The sequence below is a fragment of the Ambystoma mexicanum genome, chromosome 7p, assembly GCF_040938575.1.
Source record: "Ambystoma mexicanum isolate Mex_15411 chromosome 7p, UKY_AmexF1_1, whole genome shotgun sequence".
Classification (NCBI taxonomy): Eukaryota; Metazoa; Chordata; class Amphibia; order Caudata; family Ambystomatidae; genus Ambystoma; species Ambystoma mexicanum.
The window spans coordinates 919,196,355-919,219,703 of record NC_090939.1 but is presented as its reverse complement, the minus strand read 5'-3'; the positions used below and the strand labels follow the sequence as shown (position 1 = coordinate 919,219,703).

Below are 23,349 nucleotides of genomic sequence, written 5' to 3'. Positions count from 1 at the left end.
CAATAGCTTTGTTTTTCAAAACAGAGTTGGATTCAAGATTTCTAGAGCACCGACCACCCGCCGCCCCGAGACTCAATGGATGAACAGAGTGGACTTCAGAGTTTAACTTAAGTGGCTGAGCATTTCCAGCAGATTGACTTCATCTTTCGGCCGAGCTGGCAAGCTTGAGTTCATACAACTCATACTACTTTATTGGGCTGGGGAATTCCCAACAATTATAGGTGCTCACCTGGTAGAGCAACTCACCTATTTTTACTTTCTACTTATCAAACTCCTTTACGTGGTTGCTATGTGATGTATTTATTTTCTCATACTTTTATATTTTTATATCTTGTATTCTATATGAATGAGCTGATATGCTTTGTCTTATTTATTCATGCTTTGTTTATGTTCTGTCTGTATTTTGAGATGTATATATGTGTATATACTTATGAGTTGTGTAAAATCCAATTTTTGGATTGTATCACAATAAAGTATAAATTAAACTTAATTTTAGCCTAGCTTTAAAAAAAAAAAAAAATAGGGGCAAGTTTTAACATGGATTTAACCTGCTTGGTTTTGGAAGTTGCTTTTAGGAAGATGGGGGCCATTTTTCTTTGGGGAATAATTGGATCTGTTTGAATAGCAACTGCACTCGGTCATTTCGCCCCCTCCTCCAAGAGCACTTCCTCCCTTTGTTTCTGAATTTTTTTAGGAAGATTTGACCTTTTTTTCCCCTTTGGGACTTTTAGAGCTCTAGAACCGTCAATACCAGTAACCGGTATGATCTTCCCCTTCAGATTTTTAATAAAACGATTTGTGTCTGATGATCGGCTCTTCTGTTTCGTTTTCCTCAATTTGTCAACCAATGTGGTTAGGGGTTCAGATAAAAGCTTATTTGCCTTTTTCTTCCACTTTTTGGACTTCCCATTAGATTTCTTTTTACTGGACTCCCACGCTGGCTCAACGTCCAGAGTGGGACTCAGTTCCCCCTCTTTATCCAAGGCATCACTAAGTAATTCAGACTCAATCACTTGTGCTAAACGTAGAAACTCCTCCATTACTGACGCAGATAGGGCAGTATCAAGCATCTCATCCACCGGACTAATGTTCTCTGAAGGTGTGCTAATGGCTTCAGGGGATTTTTGCAACGAAGAATCTATTTTCTCAGATAAAGACTTAATCTCTACCTTGGTCTCCGTCCACCTATCGATTAATTGATACAGTTTAGTTGATTGCATAGTAGATATTGAGCGCATTTCACCCAGAGTGACTCATTCAGGGCCGTTTTTATTGCCACCATGGTGATGTCACTCAAATCCATATCCCTTGTAATTTCCAGCAAAATGCCAGATTGAAAATCTCAAATTTCATGTGCAGCTGCAAAGACTTTAAACAATGAGGTTAAAGCAAAATTAAGAGCCATTATTGTTGGCGGCACAAGTTCATTTGATTTATTCAATGTTGATGGATTAGGCATCGTTGCTGGCCTTGTTTTGATCGGGGATTTACCTCGTTGATTCTCGGAGGAAATTTCTCTCTTCTGTACCAAATTGTTCACCATGTTTAAGGCCGGCGAACCCTCAAAGGCTAAGATAAAGGTGTCAACATCTTGAGACGCACTTTGTAAGTTATAGATTTTTGACATTATTACCTGGAGATCACACGTTCCAGTTGAAAAATAACACGTGGGTCAAAAGTTAAAAACCTGCAATCGCCAGAATATCGTGCTCACAATTTTATTGAGTTTAGGTCACTCTCAACCTGGTGTTTATCCCAAAAACGGTGGGCGTCTGAGAAAAGCTAAACAGCACCAGCCGAGATCAAAAGTCAGCGCTGAAAGTAATAGCGGCTCCCAATTCACTTACACATCAGGATCACCCCCGGACGGCTCCCTCCAGAAAAGCCTTGCACTTAGAACGTCTCCAAATGGGACCATGGAACTCACAGACGAGCCGCCAGCGGCGCCACTGAGACCCGAAGGCCGTAGCTACTGGCACAATGATCCCATCAGCACGCTGCAAATCAAAACGGAAAAGAACGGGTCGGCGCGAGCCGACGGACAGTCCATCCCCTTCAGAATCACCCCAGGAGGGAGTCGTGACACAGACCAGGACTTGCGGTTCACACAGTTCAGGAGGGTAAGCAAATGTCGGGCGGATTGAAGCACAATCAACTTAGGTACTATAGCAAAATGGCTTGTGTCCGGAAGCAGTTGGTGATCAAGCGGGAGACGGGGGGGGGACAGCATGAATACAGTGGGACCTCTGCAAACCCGTTGTAGAATTTACCTCTAGATGTTGCAGTTGCAGTAGCTGTTCACCAGTGTAGTTAAAGCGAGATAAATTCACACAGTACTTGCACTCTAATTCGCCGCCCCTCAGCCCCAACGTGCATGGACTGCTCAGACTGCTCCAAAACTCGACACCACTACGCTCCGCTGTGTTTCCAAGTTTTTAAAGGCTCCTCCTTTGACACAAACCAGCGTAGAAAGACTGCAGACGCTGAACAGAGTATAAGCTGCACAGACTGCTCCACCACTCGACATTAATCATATGTGCTGTAGCATCCCGCACCATGCTCTTTAATCTGTTGGCGGTACCTAGCGGTTATGTCTAATGGGCTTATCCAATAGGATTCCAAATGGAGACTAGTCAGGTACCATTTGACGTGTACAAACCAGGGCAAGGAGTGGCCACCATCTGAATCGGTACACCATGAGCTATGGTGTGGTCCATGACCTTATCCAATACAAAACGGGCCTAAGGGCAGCGCCAACACCTATTGCATTGAGTCCGAGTTCTAAAAATAATTCTAAATATGGGGTTGGTAAGCCAAAAAACCTCGCTCTACCACGTCTAGCATTTTAACTGGGGCATGGCCCCAGATCTCGGCTCCATACAGTGCCGCCACCTTAGCTTGGGCAGTATATATAGTCAAGGTGGGTGAAATAGCCCCCCCCCGTCCATGCATGACAAAAAATCTCCAGACTGCGTCACTATATGTATCCAAGGCTGCGCATGAAATAGAAGAAATGTGGTACCACCCTGAATTACACAGGAAACTTAAATTGTATTTCTTTACACAACTATGTGCCTTCCATCTTACACAATATTTAAAGTGGGTATCGGTTTGTACTGCCATATGTTTATGGTGATAATTCCAAGTGTTGTCGGGGCAAATTGTTCTGGACCGGTCACTGCTTCAGTGACACGATACAAATGGTTCTTTGATTGTGCATCGGGGTGCGTAAAAAAAAGAAATTTAATGGGCACATTAAGGATCTGTGATGGTGAAAGTCTTGTGTACCATGGCAGACCTGTCGCCTAAAGTATGGCAATATCGTAGGTCTTCCACTTCAAACTTTGGCTTTTTATCTAATTTCTTCCTAAAGTTGCACATTCCGTTCATTTGTCAGTTACAAGCGTAAGGAAGTTGGCATAATCCATTTAAATACAAGTCACCAAAGATTACCACTATCCGACTACTTTGTACAAACTTGTCGGGGCCCAACGCACTTCCGGATCTGTAGAATGATTTCAGATTTTCTCTCATGCTTTATTTTTGTGTGTGTGCATAAAGTGATACTTCTCCAAAATAGGTCTAAATTAGAAGTGATCATTCTTTTAGTAATGGGGAAATCAGACTATTAAACATATGAGGCGCAACAGTGAAACAGAACCGTGCTGTAAACTTCTAATAAACTGCCCTGGGACTTTGTGCTGTGGGTATAACCAAATTGAGGACACATAGGCACCCAATTATAGTGATTTCTCCCTTTTCAATTGTTGGGCCCTCACTAAACGGGATGGAAGAGTCGTATTCGGTTTACTCTTGCCTTGGCGGATTTCCACTTTGACAAGTTAAATCCCCTAAAATCAAACAGTTCTACCCTTTTCAAAACTCGTGGTTCATGAGCGGCTGTGCCCGATGTCAATCAAAACTCGCAAATGAATCACAAATCTTAAATTTTAATCGTATCTGATGTAACAATATAATAAAAAGGCCAGATGTATATTTATCCTGTGCGTTTGTCCGATGCAGTAGCTTCGCCTGTTGTCACCGTTAGCGGGTGCTGTTGCCTTAGGACATATAGAGACAATGCCAATTTGCATGGCTTTGCCTATTGTCGCGTCTAGAGGGAGTTGTAGGCTTAGGATATGTAGTGGTCTGACTGTCAATGAAAACCTGCACTTTGGCCCGTGTACGGGCCTGTACACTGGTGGTTAATACAAATTCAGCCAACAGAAGAGGCATTTGATGGCAAAGCATCAGCTACACGACGCAACACAATAGTTACCAGATCGTGCCGCATGCTGCCCAATGTGATCGGCAGTGCCGCATAATGACCATCCTCCTCGTTATTGCAAGACACTCATATTTTTGTGTTTTTGTATATTTCAGGTCTCTTATAGTTGCTTCAAATGGCGGAAGAGGTTACCCAACAGTCAGTTGTCACCACTTGATATTCTACACATCCAGTCTACTCTTTGGCCATCACACTATAGATATAAGGGGGAGCCTTCCAGAGCGAAAAGTTGCCCTGGAAATGTCGAGTGGCAAATCAAGTTGCGATGTTTCCATAGCAAGAAAAATGCATGCCTTTAATAAATTCCCGTTATTAACGGAATAACGACAATTTAATAACAATAGTTGGAAAAAAAATAATGTTTTTGCTGCACGTGCAACATTAACGCTTTCCATTTTACCAAGTTACGCTTGAATGCAGAAAGGAAAATATTTGACGTTGCGAGTGCCTATATTCGTTGTCGTCAACCGCTTTTTTTTTTTTTAAATCAATCCCTAAGAATTAATGAACCATTTCCCTAAACTGAAAGAACTACCGGATTACATTTGTTTTGCGTGATACTTATCACAAAATGTACCACAAATGGGTTCAGGAAAATAAAGAAATACAATATTACTTACTGCCTCTGAAGTCAGAGCCTCTATTAACACCAGTCTAGGGCTCTGCCAGGAAGGGCTTGTTTTAGCGTGTACTGGGCATTTTTCCAAAACCGAATCCTCAGTCAAACGGTCACATGCTTTGAATATCCTCTCGTTGTCAGAGGAAGGATTGGTTTCCTGCCCCCGGCAACTGTCATTGTACTCTGTTGATTTTGGACAGGATCGGCTTGCCGCCACGAGGGTTTAGGGAGGTCAGAGTGTACATTTCCTTTCGCAAAGCATATAGCATCATAGCTCAAAATAACGCAGGGGGTTCTCCAGCCAACAATCTCCTGGGTTCACTGGTGGTCAACACAACCAGAATCCGGTGGTGATCTGGCGATATGCTAGAGTTTTGCAAAAACTTTGAATAAAGACGTTTTTCACGCATTTAACTTTTCAAACGAGATTATTTAATGCCCTCGGAGGACAGGGATTGTAAAAGCTATTCTACTTGCTGCTTTCCACTCTAACTGTGGCCTGAGAGCACACCAACATTTCAAGATAATTGAAAAGTTATTGTGCCATTTGCTGAAACAATAAAAAAAATAAAAGGCAGCTTTTTTTCCCCTTAAATTTCTCCAAGTCCTTCTATGCCACACTCAAAGAATGTGCCAGTCTTGCGTCAAAGGGCCAATTAATCAACTATTTAATATCCAGGATTATCAAGTGAAGGAAGGTGCTTCATGGCTGGCCGAGGGCCTTTGCCTACACCCACATAGGATATTCTGAATGTTTAAATATATTACCCCAGCGCGTTTGTCAATAATAATACATACCACTCATCCGGCCTTGTAACTAACCCATATGTTGTCTTTGTAACTAGTGACACTTTTTTGTATTGCATTACTGAATGTGCAGCTTCCCAAAGCCGCTAGATCTTAAACGGTTGGTCCTTAGGAGCCTCCACAGAGGAGTAGAAACAGGCACAGGCAAGTCATCACTGGGTCTCCTCATGGAGGTGCTGAAACGTTGCCCCCACTGTTGGCACAAACAGGGTAAGATACAATATGAAATTCGACCTTAGGTCCTAAGCTTGCTGCGGACAGGGTTCTGAGCTAAAACGGCATTTAGTTCCGAGAGGATTTCGGAAGCCACTAATTAATAATCCAAGGCTCTTTTAAAGTGCTTGCAAAACCCTAACTCATCAAATCAAGACTCTTTCTGATGACGGGTGCAACCTTTTAACTCTAACATTAAGAGCATTCACGACGGTATCTCAACTCTTCCCCCATGGATTCGGAAGGGAGCACGAGTACCGAGTATGGGCCGGGAGGATAGCTCAGGGGCAACACGTTTATCCTAGAAGCAAGGCATCGTGGAGCAACACGGGGCAGAATCCCGCCCTTTCAGATTGGTCTCCAGTATTAAGCGCTTACTATAAGATTAATTACTGTTATTGATAAGGCCATCACTCACAAGGTTGTTCATCAGCTGGATTTTCTTTTACCTCCGTTACAGTGCCCTACTGCACAGCAGGCTGTCCAAACTTGTTAAATATTTGCATTCTCTTGGCTCCATAGACTAAAAACTTAATAAACTCAATTAAATCCACCAAGTGCTGCAGTAATCCATGGAATTCTGAGATAATTAAGCCATTTAACCGGCTGTTGTCACCAATAATTACACAATTATTAACATATCCTTTTGCAACCTCTTCCTTCCTAGACAGTTTGAAACGGGTCAAAGTCATTCTCTTAAAAATTGACCTCTCCATAACAGCGCAACTCTTCAAATTACTGACCCATCTCAAATGTCCTATTTTATTGATAAAAAATATCACACAAGCCTACTAAATGACAGCAAGATCATTTTGAAACTAGGTTCCTTTAGAAGAGGGGTGCACAACTGATTTTGACAGAGGGCCGAAAGTACCTTACATGAGGGCTATAGTGGGCCGAAAAGTAAATGTGGGCGGGGCGGTGGTGGGGCGTGGCAGGAGGTTTTTTTAAACCCCCAATTTGTACTAAACACATGGAAAAAGAATGTTTTTGAGGGGTAACGATTTTTATTTGCATTTCAAACTTACATTTTGTACTACACATTTTCCATTGTTATAATTTATTTCTATTTAGTTATTGTATCTCGCCTGTTTAACTTGTATATATTTTATTGACCCTAGATTGGACATGCTGTTATTTTGGACTGCTACAGTTTGCTATTTGGGTTGCCCAAGAGGAGTATGGCCTTCGTTGAGTCAGGTTTCCTCAAAAAGCCAAAGATGAACATCTAACTGTGCCTGTTTTAGCTTTATTATTGGGTTCACTCTTGGAGTGCAACACTATGCCCCATGGCCCCATCACCCCCAACCAAACACTATGCCCCATGGCCCCCTCACCCCCAACCAAACACTATGCCCCATGTCCCTCACCCCCAACCAAACACAATGCCCCATGTCCCTCACCCCCAACCAAACACAATGCCCCATGGCCCCCTCACCCCAACCAAACACTATGCCCCATGGCCCCCTCACCCCCAACCAAACACTATGCCCCCTTGCCCCCTCACCCCCAACCAAACACTATGCCCCATGTCCCTCACCCCCAACCAAACACAATGCCCCATGGCCCCCTCACCCCAACCAAACACTATGCCCCATGGCCCCCTCACACCCAACCAAACACTATGCCCCCTTGCCCCCTCACCCCCAACCAAACCCCCCACCGCATGGCCCCGTCACCCCCAACCAAACCCCCCACCCCCCAAATCAGCACACACAAACCAGCACCAATACAGACTCGAACCCCCACCCCCCAACTCGGCGCACACACCCTCAAGCATGCACCCATACAGACCCGAACCCCCCCACCCCCCAACTCAGCACACTCTCAAACAAGCACCCATACAGACCCGAACCCCCACCCCCAACTCAGCACACACAAACATGCACCCATAAAGACCCGAACCTCCCCACCCCCCCAACTCCAAACCCCCCCACCCCCCAACTCAGCACACACACTCTCAAGCATGCAGCCATACACACCCGAACCCCCCACCCCCAACTCAGCACACACACAAAATACATTAAAATCCAAAACATTCATACACATCCGACACCCCCCCACCCCGCATCTCAACATACACACAAAATACATTCAAATCCAAACATTCATACACATCTGACACACCCTCCCACCCCCACATCTCAACATACACACAAGATACATTCAAATCCAAACATTCATACACATCCGACACCCCCCACCCCGCATCTCAACATACACACAAAATACATTCCAATCCAAACATTCATACACATCCGACACCCCCCCACCCCCGCAACTCAACATACACACAAAATACATTGAAATCCAAACATTCATACACATCCGAGACACCCCCCTCACCCCTGCATCTCAACATACACACAAAATACATTCAAATCCAAAAATTCACACACATCCTACACCCCCCCACCCCCACATCTCAACATACACACAAAATACATTCAAATCCAAACATTCATACACATCCGACACCCCCCCACCCCCGCATCCCAAAATACATTCAAATCCAAACATTCATACACATCCGACACCCCCCCACCCCTGCATCTCAACATACACACAAAATATATTCAAATCCAAACATTCATACACATTCGACACCCCCCCCCCCATCGCAACATACACACACAAACAGACATAAAGCAAAACAAACCCGACACACAAACTGGAAGGCAGGCAGGTAAGCGTCAGGTAAGCTGGAACGCTGGAATCGTACTACGGGTGGCGTGGTCCAAGGCTGAAATGCCTTCCGGCATCAAGCCTTATGGACCACGCCAGCCGTAGTACTGGAACTCCATTGGTAGAGCACACACGCATTACGTGGCTCGTAGGAGCGACGTGGTGCGTGTGTGTGCTGAGCCAATGAGGGCCAGTGTTTTGTCCGGCCCGGAAGACAACAAAAACTTTCCTAATGGAGGGCGGCCACGGGCTGCCCTCCATTAGGAAAGTCCTTGTGCCTCGCGGGGCGGACAAAAGAGCATGGCGAGCCGTATGTTGTGCAACCATGCTTTAGAAGATGGCCAGTCTGGTTTTCTCTGTTATTGAAGCACTAAAATGGCCTTGATGGATGTTATGGCAACCTTCTGAACATTTCTGATGAAGTTCACACAGGTATGCTGATGCATCTCAATCAGCCGCTTCGATACCCCCCAACCATGCTATTCTTTTGGATCATTTGAAGGATTCTGCAGCAGAGGCGGATTCTTCAGTAGATTGGTTTAATTTGTTCCTTTCCAATAGATCCTATAGAGTAAAGGTTAATAAGTCCACATCGGAAGCCGGTATTTCACCTCTACAGTCTAATCTATATATATATATATATATATATATATATATATATATAGCAGAAAATCTGTTAGTTTGTACTTCATACAATTCCACACTGTTCCACCAAGCTGCACCATATTTTGCATATTTACCCTACATGGCATTAGGAAATCCCACCCCTTTCCCTGGATTTCAGCCCCATCACACAGGAGATGATTGCCTGAAATCAGCAAAATATCAATGTGGTCGTAGAAAGGCCAGACAAAGCTCTCTTTAAGCGTCTTGACGTGAGGATCAAAACTCGAAGGCCTCAAAAACCATGTTTCAACGCCTAGGACCCACCGTTCGAGATATTTACAACACAATGCACCATGCCAAGGTGAGGCAACAGGTCCCAGTATGCTGCAGCACACCAACTCTCGCCTCCCTGTCATGTCTGCTCCGGGATGTCAGCCAGACACGCGCGCCCATTCTCAGAGCAGTTTACTTCACAGTGCATAACACAGAACAGCGACCTACAACATTTGATGAGTGTTAGGTCTGCCTGCAGAACCTGTGCAGAGTACAGATACATTTTTCTAGTTTCTATATAAAACCCCTACATAATCACAGTCAATCTTAGAGTCACTTTTCAGAATTACTCGGACTGTAATCTAATTATTTTTCAGCTGAAGGACCATTTTGAAGATAATGTGGCCTTCATAAGGAATCGGTGTGATTTTCCCGCAGCTAAATAACCCGCAACGGAAATGACTGCATGCAAAAGGTCAGTTCAACCGAAATGTTCGAACGTTTCCTAATAATAAAAAGTAACAACCCCAAATCCATACACGCACACACCCCCAACCCCAACACACTCCCAACCCACTAATTACCTTTCATTCTGAGGTGCTGCAACCCTGCGACTCCAGTTCCCTTTCACCTCTGTGATTGGGAACCAGCGCCGCAGCATCCTTTTTTAAAACAAATATTTTTACTTTAGTCGTGTCAGCTGCAGGGGTACCTCCAAGCCCTTTTTTTGTAAAAAAAATAAATAAAATAAAAATAAGAATTTGACCGACCCCACTAAAAGACCTAAACACATACAACTAAAAGTTTGAACTTTTGGTAGTTCGAACTTTTTGTGGTATGTGTTTTAGGTCTTTTGGTGGGGTCGGTAATTTGAGTTCAGTAATTTTGGCCGATTCCTTCATAACTATCTACCTTTCAGGAAATCTCCAGATGGGTATCGTCAAACTGGCTGGGTCTTAATCGAGCCAAAACCAAACTACCATTCATCCCCATTTTCCTCATTCACTGCACAAAGAGCTACCCAGGTTTGCACATCTTTATCTTTTGAAAGACTCTAGACATGTTCCGGATCAGGTAAAATCACTGGCCAGGATCCTTCGATGACCATGGCACTGCAGATTAGTTGCCTAATTAGTTCCAGTAATTTCCACATTACGATTTTAAAACAACTTTGCTATCCGAATCCGATTGTGTTACTCCCGGGAGAGCCATCTTTGGGACCAAATTAGATTACTGTCTTTATGCAGGCTTAACCATCTTATCAGCTGTTGCAAAACGTTGCTGCTAGCATTGTGACAAATGTTGGCAAAAAAGACCACGACTCCTGTTCTGAGAAAGTTCCACTTGCCCCCTTTTCATGCCAGAATTAAATTCAAACTTTTAACAATGATCCATGAGACTTTGTACGGTGCCGCCCCTCTTTATAGGTGTTCGTGCTTTGCCCGTCATTGCCCTATCAGACCTCTTAGATCTTTGCCTTCAGCTTTCGCTCTCATTTTATCATCATAAAACATTATTTCAGCACAAACCATAAAAGCTACACAAATAAAAACGCCACTGATAAAATATGGACAAAATTCTAGATACAACCACGAGTCACATAACATTTGCAGGTACAAGTTTTATAAATAACACTGGATAAAACAAACTCATACTCTAAACGACTACAATCTATTCTTAATTAAAATCTCGATCTCATGTATCCAGAGGCCTAAATCGAATATTATCTAGCAGCTCTCCACTTATGCTGCAATACATAATTGTTTCTCTCCTTCGCCATGCACTTGCGAAATAAGTTAAAACTACAAAAATAACATCCACAGTGCCTGCCCTTTTACACATCTTCTACTACAGTCAGCGTGCGGATTCCTCTGTTCATTAGACAGCTTTTCAAGTACCTCCTCCTGATGTCAGAGTAGAACAGGCCCACAAAAAGAAAATGCTGTAGATCACTGCTTTTTGCTTTTTTCTAAAAATAAAGGACTTTACAGAATGAAACTCTACGCAATATTTTTAGATCTGAACACAGCGTTCCAGTCAGTTTCAAGCAATAAACTATGGCACATGTTAAAGGCCTAATATTTTGCCCCAGTTGTTGGCAGCCATAATGTTGCTTTATTCTGAACATCAAGCTACTGTACGTTATGGCATAGGAGGTGAGAAGACAAGCAGTTATTGTTGATAAAGGGGTAAGACGTCTTGGCACCCCTACTTTTCTGCATCTATATTCAAGAGATAACAGGTGCCCTTGCTTAGACTGCCCAAAGGCGGAGGCACAGAAATGTGCAGCTCTTTTGTATGCCGACAATGCAGTCATCTTGGCATCTACCCCCCCTATGGGCTTCAAAAAGTCGTTGGACATTTTCACATCAAAATGTACGGATTGCATCTTGAATTAAATGCCAAAAAACCCACCTCATGGTCTTCAAGCCCAACACCTAAACAGCCACTCACGTTTTTTAAAGGAGAATGAAGTCGCACTGGAACAGGTTAGATACTTTGATTATCTGGGTGTGAGATTTCACGAGTCGGGGGCATGGTCCCAGCAGGTGTTCAAAGTGGGGAATAACTTGGAGAAACACACTTGGGCCATCCAGTCCTTTTCCATTAGACATGGAAGTGGTGCACTATCTCCGGGCCTGGATTTATATACGAAACAAGCCATACCAGCGGCCACTTAAGGCTCAGAACTCTGGGGCTACGCCAAAATAGGGGAATTGACTGTTTCAGAGCATAAGTTCTTGAGAAAATTAGTAGGTTTCCTTCCAAACAGTGTTCCCTCTTCTCTAGCACAACATGAACCTACTATCACCCCGATAGGCGGCCAAGTTGCTTCCAAACGTGCCCCATGTGGGGAGTGCCTATGGAAAATAGAAGGCTTGGAAATCTATTGAGACACTTTAAAGCACCAATTATCATTGAACGGAGGTAGCCGTCTCAAGTGGGTAATGCACACAAAATCCGTTCTCTGTGGGTTGCAAGCTTTTGATTTTTGGGAATCCCCAACAATTGGTGTAAGTATCAGTACTCCAAGCCTAAAGGAGGCCATAACAAGAAATGCCCTGGAGAGGTTGGAATCTAAAGATGCACTCCTGAAAACGGGTCCAGAGTATCTGGCAATGCAGACTCAAACTGGTGGTCATACATATCTAGATTTCATATCTCCTCTGTACGAATGTTCATTATATGTTCCAGACTGGTAATCCTACAGACTGCCTTCTTCACAAGAACATGGTCTGATAATGGCTCGGGTTGTGTCCAATGTGCAAGTTAACCACCGAAATTATAACCCATTATTTGCCCGATATGCCACAGCACCCTGAACTTCAGATGTTGTTAATTGAAACCTGTCCTGAGGGAAGGGGGGATTCACCATGTAGGTGAGGCCACAACAGTCGCCCCAATCTCACGTTTTTGCAACAGAAAGGTACAATCATGGAGTGTTGCTCTGCAGATCAAAGGTTTTGAAAAATAGCGCTAGGGGAGGTGCAACCCCAGAGGAGTTGTACATTTAATCACAGGCATATCACTTTGATTTGCTCCAATCTAGATACACCTAGGCTGAAAAGCCCGATATATTAGAGATGGGTGCAGCCAGAGGGGCTGGAAGTGTACATCTCCCAGAGAAAGATGGGGTAATGCTCATTTTATGACCAGTAATGCTTTTATTAATTTACTCTAAAAACTGAAAATGTTTAGGTCATTTATATCACAGTTTTATATGAATATATTGTATGATGGAATGAATTTTTTAAGATGTATTTTTATACCTAATAAAAGCTTGTTTGACTGACAGAAAATGCTGTAAAGTCTTCTTTTACTATGGCAAAATGTGCACACACAGGTCAGTTTTTAGCATACCACAAGCTTTGACCACCGCCAAAAACAGATTTCCCAATCGCATCTTCATGAACACAGCTCGCTGGCTTGTATTTTCAATGAGATACAAATACATTTTTTCAATACAAACCTTTGTTTAAAATGCAAATGATCCTACCCCATTGACAGATGCAGGCATTTGGTTGCATATCTCCCCAGATCCCATCAGTATAAGCCTTAACAACGATCGGTCTACTGCCACCATTGATGGGTCTATCCCAAAGATCTTCTATTTTCAACAGGTAGAGGGACCTCCTAATATGCCCAAACCACCTTAAGGAAACACATCAGGGCTTCCCGATACTTCAAAAGGGCATCGGAAGACCAAATACGTACCCAGAATAAAACTGTTCTAAGAACTATTTGATTAGTGATACAGATTTGGCCTAGTTCCATATGAAGTGGTATATTTGGTGTACTATTAGAGACCCATAACCGCCTAACATAACCTTTTCATAACATTATTTATCACCAGATTTCTGCACCATACAGAGCACCTGTCAATACCTGCACTCCGTAGATTTCAATCGCTGGGGCAGCAAGATATTTCCCAACTCTATTTGCAAAGGTTAAGCAAACATTTTCTTCCTAGTAGGTCTGGAAGAGATATTGAATTTTGGAGATATATCGATATATTTTCAAAAGCGATATAGGATTAGACAATATCGTTAACGATATATATATATATATATATATATATATATAGTCACTCATTAAATTAAGATCACAAATCACAACAAAATGTCACTTCATGCCTTCTTCAGTGCATACAGGGATCCTACTTGCATTTCTTCGTTAGCATTGCCATTATTGTTGAGATTATGTCCTTTTGAATGAATTGAAATTTTAGGACGAGGATAACTGACAATGTTAGTGTTGTGTTTTGCATTTACTGTTAAGTATAGGTACTGTTGCATCTCACATGTAGTTGGCTTACAACTGAGCATTTTACCCCCAAACAATATTGAGATATATATCGTATATCACCATTCAGACAAAAAATATTGAGATATGACTTTTGGTCCATCCCTACTTCCTAGTGCCAGGTCAGCTTTACTCGGACGCTCTTGCCATAAGCCATCCGCAGCAACCCCTACCCAAGTAGTGAAAATAGCTGACTTCTTCAATTGTTACACGTATTCTAATATCCAGACGTGACCATCATCCTAGTTTCCTATGACATCTTATTACCTTAGTTTTGTTGGTATTCACTGCCAAGCCATTCACCCTACGAAAGTTAACAAAATGGGTGGTCTGCTTCCTCAGACCCAACGGTGTGCATGACAAAATAACCACATCATCCGCAAAATAAAAAAGTATACACATCACACGCAAGCGATGGAGCAACGGATGCATCAGTTGCAAACTCCCATAACAAACCATCAAAAAAAGCATTGAAATCTAAGGGGGAAAGTGAGTGTGCAGCCCTCTCTTGCACCCTTCTCAACCACAAAATTCTTTGTGGTCCTCCCTCCCAAAGTCCCCATCTTACTTTTGCTGATGAACCTTCATACAGGTCCATAATTTCTTTCAGCAAAAGGGGAGGGACTACCTGATCAAACCGAGCTTGCCATAATTCTAATCTGGGCAGTTCTCAGGTCAACAAAGAGGAGATGCAGGTTTCCCCCCTTAAAGGTGACATGCAAGTTAAATCTTAGGAGCTGATCCATAGTACTCACAACACTTGGCAAAACCTGCTTGGAGGTGGCATTAAGCCTCATGCTCCAATAACCAACTTTCCAATTTTGATTCTTAAATTTTCCCAAAATTCTTGCTCCTGGCCTCAAGTAGGGAGTTTGGCCCATTCCCCAGATCACCATGAGCCCCTATTTTAAAAATGGGAACAAACTCTGCAATGTTCAAAGAAGGGGGTTTCTGACCTGTTTTTAGAATAACATTAAATAACCATCAGAGATACAGTAGCCATTTTACAGGTTCACTTGTATACAAGACCACTAGCACGAGTTCAGGTCTTCACCCTCTCATTTTATAGGCCCTTCAGGTCTAATGCCTTTGGCAGATCTAGTATGGCTATTGGCATCAAGCTCAAACATTTTCCGTTGGCTATTGGGGAAATTCCTACCCTTTTGCAGTTTACAAAGACTGAAAACTCTTTCTGTTCGATTCCTGTTGCCAGTTTGTTCGATGGCTTCACACTACTACTCTGATTGTTCTAGTGCTATCAAACCTTCTGGTAGTAGCGCCCATTAGCTGCTAATATTATATAAAATAGGATCAAACTGCACTGTAATGGTGATGCCAATGCATGTCTGTGGCTTGTATTCCCAATACGCGTGGGCATTGTCTTGAGATTTGAGCTGTAACACTTCCTTTGCAGGTGGAGTCAAGACTTGATTTCATATCACCAGTTTCCTCCTGTAATAGCAGAGGACCGCTGTAAAAAGAAGGGTGCCAGGAAATGCTGCCCATGGGCTTGTAACCACCCCTTTCTGTTTTTTTAAATACGATCATCAATCGAAGGTAATTTAAAATACACTCTGCATTAGACTGACGAAAGTACTACTGCCCTGCAGGAGCACAGGGGTGAGTAGTGGTTTCTAAACTACTACTCTGCTCCACAGTATTCAAACAGAAGTGATCCCAGAGGCAAAGGTGCTGTACCATTCATACCAGTTTCACTTTTATGAAAGAACACTATGGCAAGTACCAGAGGAGGAAATGTCGAATCAAGGGTCTATGAATATGACACTAAACTAAAAGAGCAAACAAGTAAAAACATTAACAGCCCACCCCTGTAATGAGATGCACCGATAATGAACACTTTGGGCGGAGATGAAGGCACTCCAGGCTTTGAAGAGCCAGAGACTACAGGTAAACAGTCGAGTGGAAAAGTCATACAAGTTCAAGAATGTGTCTTTGAAGCATAAAATGGGGTTAATGTCAGTACGGCCCATAAAACAAGGGCAGACGGAACCATGGATTAAGAACTTTTCTCTTCTTTCATGATCTCAACAGTGTTGAGTCAGCTTTCTGGAGGTTTTCCAGTGTGGCAAGTCTGGGTCAAGTTTGGGAGCTGTGGCGCAGTTTGACAAGCAGCAACAGCCTCAGGCTTGAAGCAGCTTGTGACAGGCATATGACGACACTTTATGGGGTCTCGAAGCAAGGAAAGTGGAGACTAGACTTCAGCAGCCATCAGGCCCTAATAAAGCAGTGTGGGTTGAGAAGCAGCAATGACTCAAAGAAGCTTGAGACAGGCAGGCAATGTTCTGGTCGGTAGAGCGCAAAGTAGACGGCTACATGTACCTTCCTTTGGTCCTTGTGATGCCATGGGCTCTTCAGTGGGTCCCTTTGGAAAGCTAATTGAGTCTTCAGCCCTTCCCAGCCAGTAAGGCTGCAAGGGACACTTGCAGGTCTACAACTTCAGCAGGAAGCATCTTAGGGACCAGTGACTAGCAGCAGTCAGGCCTCTCTCTAGCAGGTTGCTTCAAATGTTCCATGTTCCCCTGAAGTGGTTAGGGAGAGGGTCTGCACCCTCCTTGGAGTTCCTTGACTTCTTCCAATGGATGCATACTTTGAGCAGCTTTTACCCAACGGGGATCAGTGCAATCCTCTTCACATCGATTCCAAGAGGATTCCTCAAGATGACGCAAAAAGGATTCCCCAAAGGGGTACCAAAGTTGATTCATGCAAGATTTGGGGTGAGGGGTCTTTCTCCCCTTTATATAGTCACTTTGCTACCGTGGATTTGTCTATTCCAAGCATTCCACAAGGGGTCAAACCTTGCTGATAGAAGGGTCATCACTGGTGATGTCATCTCCCAGAGTGCCATGTTTGCAGGAAGGTGGGGGACAGGGGTTATTTCAGGAAAAAAGCAGATGCCTTGCAAATCCAAGATGACTAGACCTTTCCTCCCTGTGGAGATACTCCCTCAGGTACGCCATCCTTCTGCCCACCCCAGTTGGCCTCAGATCTAAAGGACTCCAGTAATTATCTCCCAGGTGTGACTTCTTCACCACTGATCGAGAAGGCTCTCGGAGGTTTCAGCTCCCATCAAAAAAACCTTCCCACCCTCCCACGCCCTAGAAAATACATGTTGTGATGTCCCGGGGATGTAACAATGCTACAGAGAATCAAAGGGCATTCTGGGCATGCCCACCATTTGCTTTGGGTGGAATTTCTTGGCCAGATTCAGTACACAAATGGCTCTGTAGCTGCTGGTCACAGTGGAAGCAAAGTGGGTAATATCAATGACATCAGATTAGGTTTAGACAATTGTATCTCTATTTCCCTCTTATGTCGCTATATATACCCGATATAGCTTACCTTTAACAAAATAACTACCACCAGGCAATGAGGAGATGCAGTTAAAGGAAGGTCTTAAAATGTTAGCTTGCCACTAGCCATTGGTGGGGGAGAGCAACAGATGATGTGCTGTGTACATGTTTACAACTGAGGGGGCGAGGTTATTTATGCTTGGCTAGGAGCTTGAACTTGAAATGGTTGCATCCGATTCATGTTACTCGAACACATGGGCGCTAGTACTTTGAAAGGCAGCCCAAGGATGTTGGAATTCATTGGATTCCAGCCGACTGTTTTAGGGATACCTTATTCCGCAGCTGCAATGTTGGCAAATTGTAGTGCAGCTGCTCGTGTGCAAGTCGGCAGGGGCCAGCTGAGTATTCATGATTGCACTGTTCATCTCAGCATTGAGCATTTTAAAAGTGGGGCCTGTTTAACAGAGTCCCCTTCCTGAGAGAGAAGACCGCCATTATTTTGCATAGAAAAAAAAAAATCAGAAAGGCCCAAGTTTGCACACTCTCTCACCTGGCTTTCTGTCACAATTAGTGGAAAAAATATAAAATCTACTAAAACAGTGAAAATAAATCATCCGTTTACACAAATATGTACCAAACAGCATGTCAGTTTATGTGGGGATTATGCCCTTCTGCTCACACAATGGGCAGCCTGCAAAAGTAATGGCACAATTCTAACCAGCAAACTTGAAAAACTCAATTATGAAGGGATCACTTTAATAACTAGAATAACGTTCTCCTTAGATTTTGCCAACCAAATATACTTTGCCAGCTCTTTTTTGTAGAGATTCATTCTTTATACACAAATGGGTAAAAAAATAAATTAAAAAAAAGTATATTGCCCTCTCATCTTCATCGTTACTGCAAGTACACCTAGCAGATTGTTAAATTGTACCACTCAATATAATTTTCGTGGCAACTAGGGCACATGGAAAGAACATGTAGCATTTTTAGATCTAGCAAATGGCTCGCATTTTTTTCCATTAGTGGCATCTTATTTGGGGACGGGACTCTGAATTGTAGTCTATCCTACACATGAACACTGAAAACCCCCACTCAGCATTTTCCTGCTTGGATCTATATAGTTTATGTTTTATCTTTTGTGTGTAAGCAAACTAGGTCCTTTGGAACGCTTGGTGGAGTGTTTGGGGTATGGGAATTCCACAGAGTGATGGTTGGGACTTGAGTATGGCAGGGAAGCAGGACAGATGCTTGTGACCTTCTCTCCTACCTTTCATGACTGCATCTATCTAACCAAGAACAATAAAGCATTTATTTCTGTTTCAGCTTACCTGGGTCAGCCTGGTTCCTGCTCCATGTCATCACTGATCCAGGCACCATCTTGCTGGAGAGAAAGTTTACATGAACAATTACAACGTGGTAAGTTCCTTTATGATAGGTTGCTTCCCCCCCACCCTTTTCCCCTTTTAATGGGGCGGGGGGTCATCCCTACACTTCTACATATACCCATCTGTTTTACCCCCACGGAGTAATCAACCGCAAAGTACCTTACCATGGTGTCATTCTTTTTGCCGAAACAGTATTAATCATGCTTTTATGTTTCTAATGTTTTCAGTAACCCTTGTGTGCGAACGTCTAATGACTAAGAAGGGCAGTCACTGTCAGTATAGCCCCTTTGTGACCAACTATCCACATCATATCTGAAAACCCGTGTTGAGTCTTTTTTTAATGCAGCATTCTGTGCATTTCCTGAGCAGCAGGAGGGAATCCTTTAAAGAACCAAGTGCCAGTGAGGAAGAGAAAATAAGGGCGTATAGGGGCAGTCACTGGCAGTCTACAGCATATGCCGCTGGAAACTAATTTGGCGTTAGTAATATCTTTTGATGTGCGCTCTAAAGAACGGCCATAGGTGTTGACCCACTTAAACACCTATGAATGGGCACTGATTCAAAGAGAGGCAAAGAAAGAAGCGTACATTTACTAGTTGCCTTTTATTTATTACACAGTCTGGAATTCTGGAGAGCTGCGCCAACTAACTTTCAAACTATCTGGTGGAGGAACATCAGCTTTCCTGGTCTGTGACGGCTGCGATGAAGAGGGTCTGTACAACCGGACCTATCACCCGACGCCCAACGCCATCCTGGCAGTCACCAGCTGGTGCAGTGTCAAAGTCATGGATGGCACCTCAGGAGCCCTTCTGGAGCAAGCCACAGGTCTGAGCGGTGAGTGTGGGGCTCAGAGGATGTGGCACCTAACCTGTGAGGGTCGTTACCTAACTTACTGTTGCTGGTGCTTGAGGGACTGTTGACTATGCCGGATCCTTCCATTTCGATGGCAAAGCAGCAAAACTTCAATCCCCGTCCCTCCTCTTCCATGACTCTTGGTCTTCGGTGGTGAAAAAGTTTCCCTCCAACACCTTGGGGGACAGTGACCGCTCCGCTTACACGGCAACACCGGAGAGGGAGCCGTCGGGTACCATAAGCACAAGGGAGCAATATGTGGGAGTAGATTTACTTATGTGGCTTATGTAAGGCAGCTTTCTTAGCTGGTGATGGGAAAGAAGTTAAAAATTGTGGTGACAATATCAATTATGTGATGTGAAATATAGACTTCAAGTTTCATGGAAGAGGTCAACAAGCTCAGGATTCGGGAACACAGTTTGCTGAAATATGCGGTTAAGTGATGTAATTTATAACGCGCTTTACTATTTACAAACTCTCCGGTGTTTGTTTGTTGACCCTGGAGCATGGGTCAGAATGGATAGGCATTTTTTAATCTCCCCCATTCCCTGTGTCTTTGTTTTCTGAGTCACCGTTAATCATCGCGATATACCTGCACTTTTCGCTCTGCAAATAACCCCAGTGCACAGCAGAAAATATGTTTTTACATTTCACATTTCAAGAATGATCCATCAGTGTGGGCTGGATGCCGTTCTACAGATTCACAGTTCCCCCATACTTGCATAGTAAGTTTGAGTGACTGCGTTTCAGTGGCGCTTCACCCACACAAAACATGAGTATATATAAAAATCTTGGATTCGTTTGCCAGCTGCAGTATGCGAGGGCCAGGGGAGGGTGCAAGCTCGATGTGACACTCATTCCAACAAGCACCGTTGGGGACACTGACCCCCTGCAATGGAAGTGAACAGGGACTCGAAGATGGCCGCCATTGTTTCAGAAGGGAACCTGAACCCCCAGCAAGCTCCACTGTATTGCCCTCCAGCTCATTGGCTAGTCGCTGGAACAAGTGTCCTAGAAGCCCCCAGCTGGCAGGCACAGCAGGACGACACCCAATGCCGGCACTTAAGGATGCTTCCTACCTTAGCCTGCATCGCCAATCGCAATCCCCTTTAAAACAACGGTACCGTAAACCTGAAGGTAAGGCACATCCATGCCCCGCGTTTCTCAAAAGCATGTGGGTTAAACCCATTCACTCAACGCGGCAGCAGCTGACTACTGTAATCCACCTCGTCGCTGCGAGCAACATCCCTCTTCCAGCCCCCATCCTCTTCCCTATCTCCCTTCGATGCTGTTCTTCATACAGATCAGGCTATGCCAATGCCCACTCTAAAGATGTGCCAAAGTTCGCAGGAGACACACCGGACGGCACCCAATCCGCCCTCTGCTCACCTAGCTGTCAGTTGCATTCCGCCGATCCACAATGTAACGGCGATCTCCCCACCATTCAAAAGGCCCATCTCTGTCTGCCTCAAGACCTTCTTTAACACCTGTATCCCTGCGATCCTCTCCAGAAATAGGAATTTGTGCCGAATGACCCGCAAGCACTGCTCGCCACCAATCCCATCAATCATACTACGTGCAACTATTGCAAATAGTAAAACGGCCACACCCCACCCATAAGCAAGCACTTCTACAGACTTACACAATGGAAGGATATCAGCACCGCCTCCTCTCCATTGCCCGAACCGCCGCTGCATGATCACGCCCATGAACATGCACACATCCAACAACATCAGCCTTGATGGCTCGAACTCCTCAATCAAAACAATGTCGCGCCTAAGCAACATTAATATATCACTGCCCATTACCAACACCGATTTGAACTCTACACTCAGGGGAGTAAACCCAGATTGCATCGACAGTCCGACTGGCCCTATCGCCCTCTCCACTACAATGGTACACGTCCCCATCAATACCAATCCACCGTTCTGATTAAAGCCAAGCCAACCACTGCATGCACGGACACTACCACAACGTGTGCGGATACAGGCTCGACCAAAGTGGATTTAAATGTGGTGTACGCACAGGTTGGCCCTGTTCGCCCTGGTATTGCATTGACCAAAGTGAAGTCAAACATTGTGCATGCAGATGTTGCCCCTGCCGGCCCTGATAGTGCACTGAACAAAGTGAAGTCAACTACTGTGTGTGCGGATGATGCCACTAAAAAGGTTCTCAATCTAGCCTTAGTCAATGCCTGTTCACTCCCTGCGCATGCCCTAGACATCCACAATCTAACAGTAAACAATCTCAATGCCCTCACCATGACAGAAACGTGGTTACATTCTGCCTCTGGCCACACCATCCCTCCAGGCTATTCCATTTTCAGGAGTGACAGGTTAAACTCCAGAGGTGGCAGAAGTCACCTTTCTAGCCAAAGACCACCTGCGAATAAGACAAATCAACACCTCTCTCAATGAAACCTGTGACATCCTCTCACCAAAACTCACCACCTCCCCTATGAACACCATCACACTCCCCGTCTATCGCCGACCCGGCGCAGTTCAGACATTTGAAGATTACCTATTACATTCCCTGGGACATGAGACCAAGCCCTACTCACAAATGATTCTCCTGGTGATCTCAATCTCGGCCTCAATGATCACTCCAATCTTCTAGCCACTTCCTAGCAAATTCACTAACCACCCTAGGCTTTAGGCAATGCATTGGCACCCAGCAAACAATATCTCCTGCGAAGTGGCTACCGCCGTTATTGACCCACAGTTCCAGGAAACGAACTAAAGATAGTCTTCTACCCTACCTAGATAGCCTCAATCTATGGACATCTAGGACCCTAAGATCTGAGCCGATCTTTACACCACTACACTAACGCTGTTTACACTACTGCCCCTCTTGCTCCAAAAAAAGCCAAACCTGCTGCGCATGCCAATTCCTGGTACCACCAGGATCTCTCCAACCTGAGAACCACAAAAAGGTTGGCTGAATCTAGCTGGAACAACACACCCACTGCTGCCCTTGTACAGAAATTCATCAACCTATCCACTCAATACAAGCAAGAGATTATCCATGCTGAAGCTACCACCTTTAACACTAGGATAGCTAATGCTAACTCAGACACTAGAGAGTTCTTCACCATCCTTAGAGAGTTGTAAGCCCCAGTCCCTCAAGTCTCCACCGTCATCAAGACCCAGCATCGTGTGCCAGCCTACAGAAAGCGCAGCTTTCCAAAATTCACATGCTGCAGACAAAAATACTCACCAAACTAAACAGCCTTCCACACTCGCACCTGAACACCAAAAGGACCCCACCCGCCTAGCCCCAGCATCCCAAGAGCCCCACTATTTAGCTTCAAGGATATCACCAATCGGGACACCTTACACATCTTAAAAAGCCTAAGACCCTCAAGATGTAAAGGGGATATCTGCCCAGCCCCCCTCATCAAAGATTGTGCAGAAGCCTTGGCCCAGTTTATCATGGCCTTCATTAACTCTTCCTTCTCAACAGGCATAGGACCGTCCTGTCTCAAAGAAACATGGGTCTTACCCA

The 23,349-nt window shown here is 44.3% G+C and overlaps 1 protein-coding gene across 5 annotated transcripts in view; it reads right to left on the bottom strand.

Annotated features, from left to right (window-relative positions):
• ST3GAL6 (ST3 beta-galactoside alpha-2,3-sialyltransferase 6) overlaps positions 1 to 23,349 on the bottom strand; it is a 773,060-nt gene that overhangs the window by 559,327 nt on the left and 190,384 nt on the right. Inside the window, exon 3 of one of the 5 annotated variants that reach the window (XM_069637205.1) lies at positions 18,937 to 18,989. The exons of the other annotated variants lie outside the window; for them this stretch is intronic. The gene's annotated coding sequence lies outside the window, so the exon portion shown is untranslated. The remainder of the gene's footprint in view (positions 1 to 18,936; positions 18,990 to 23,349) is intronic. 5 annotated transcript variants of the gene reach the window in all.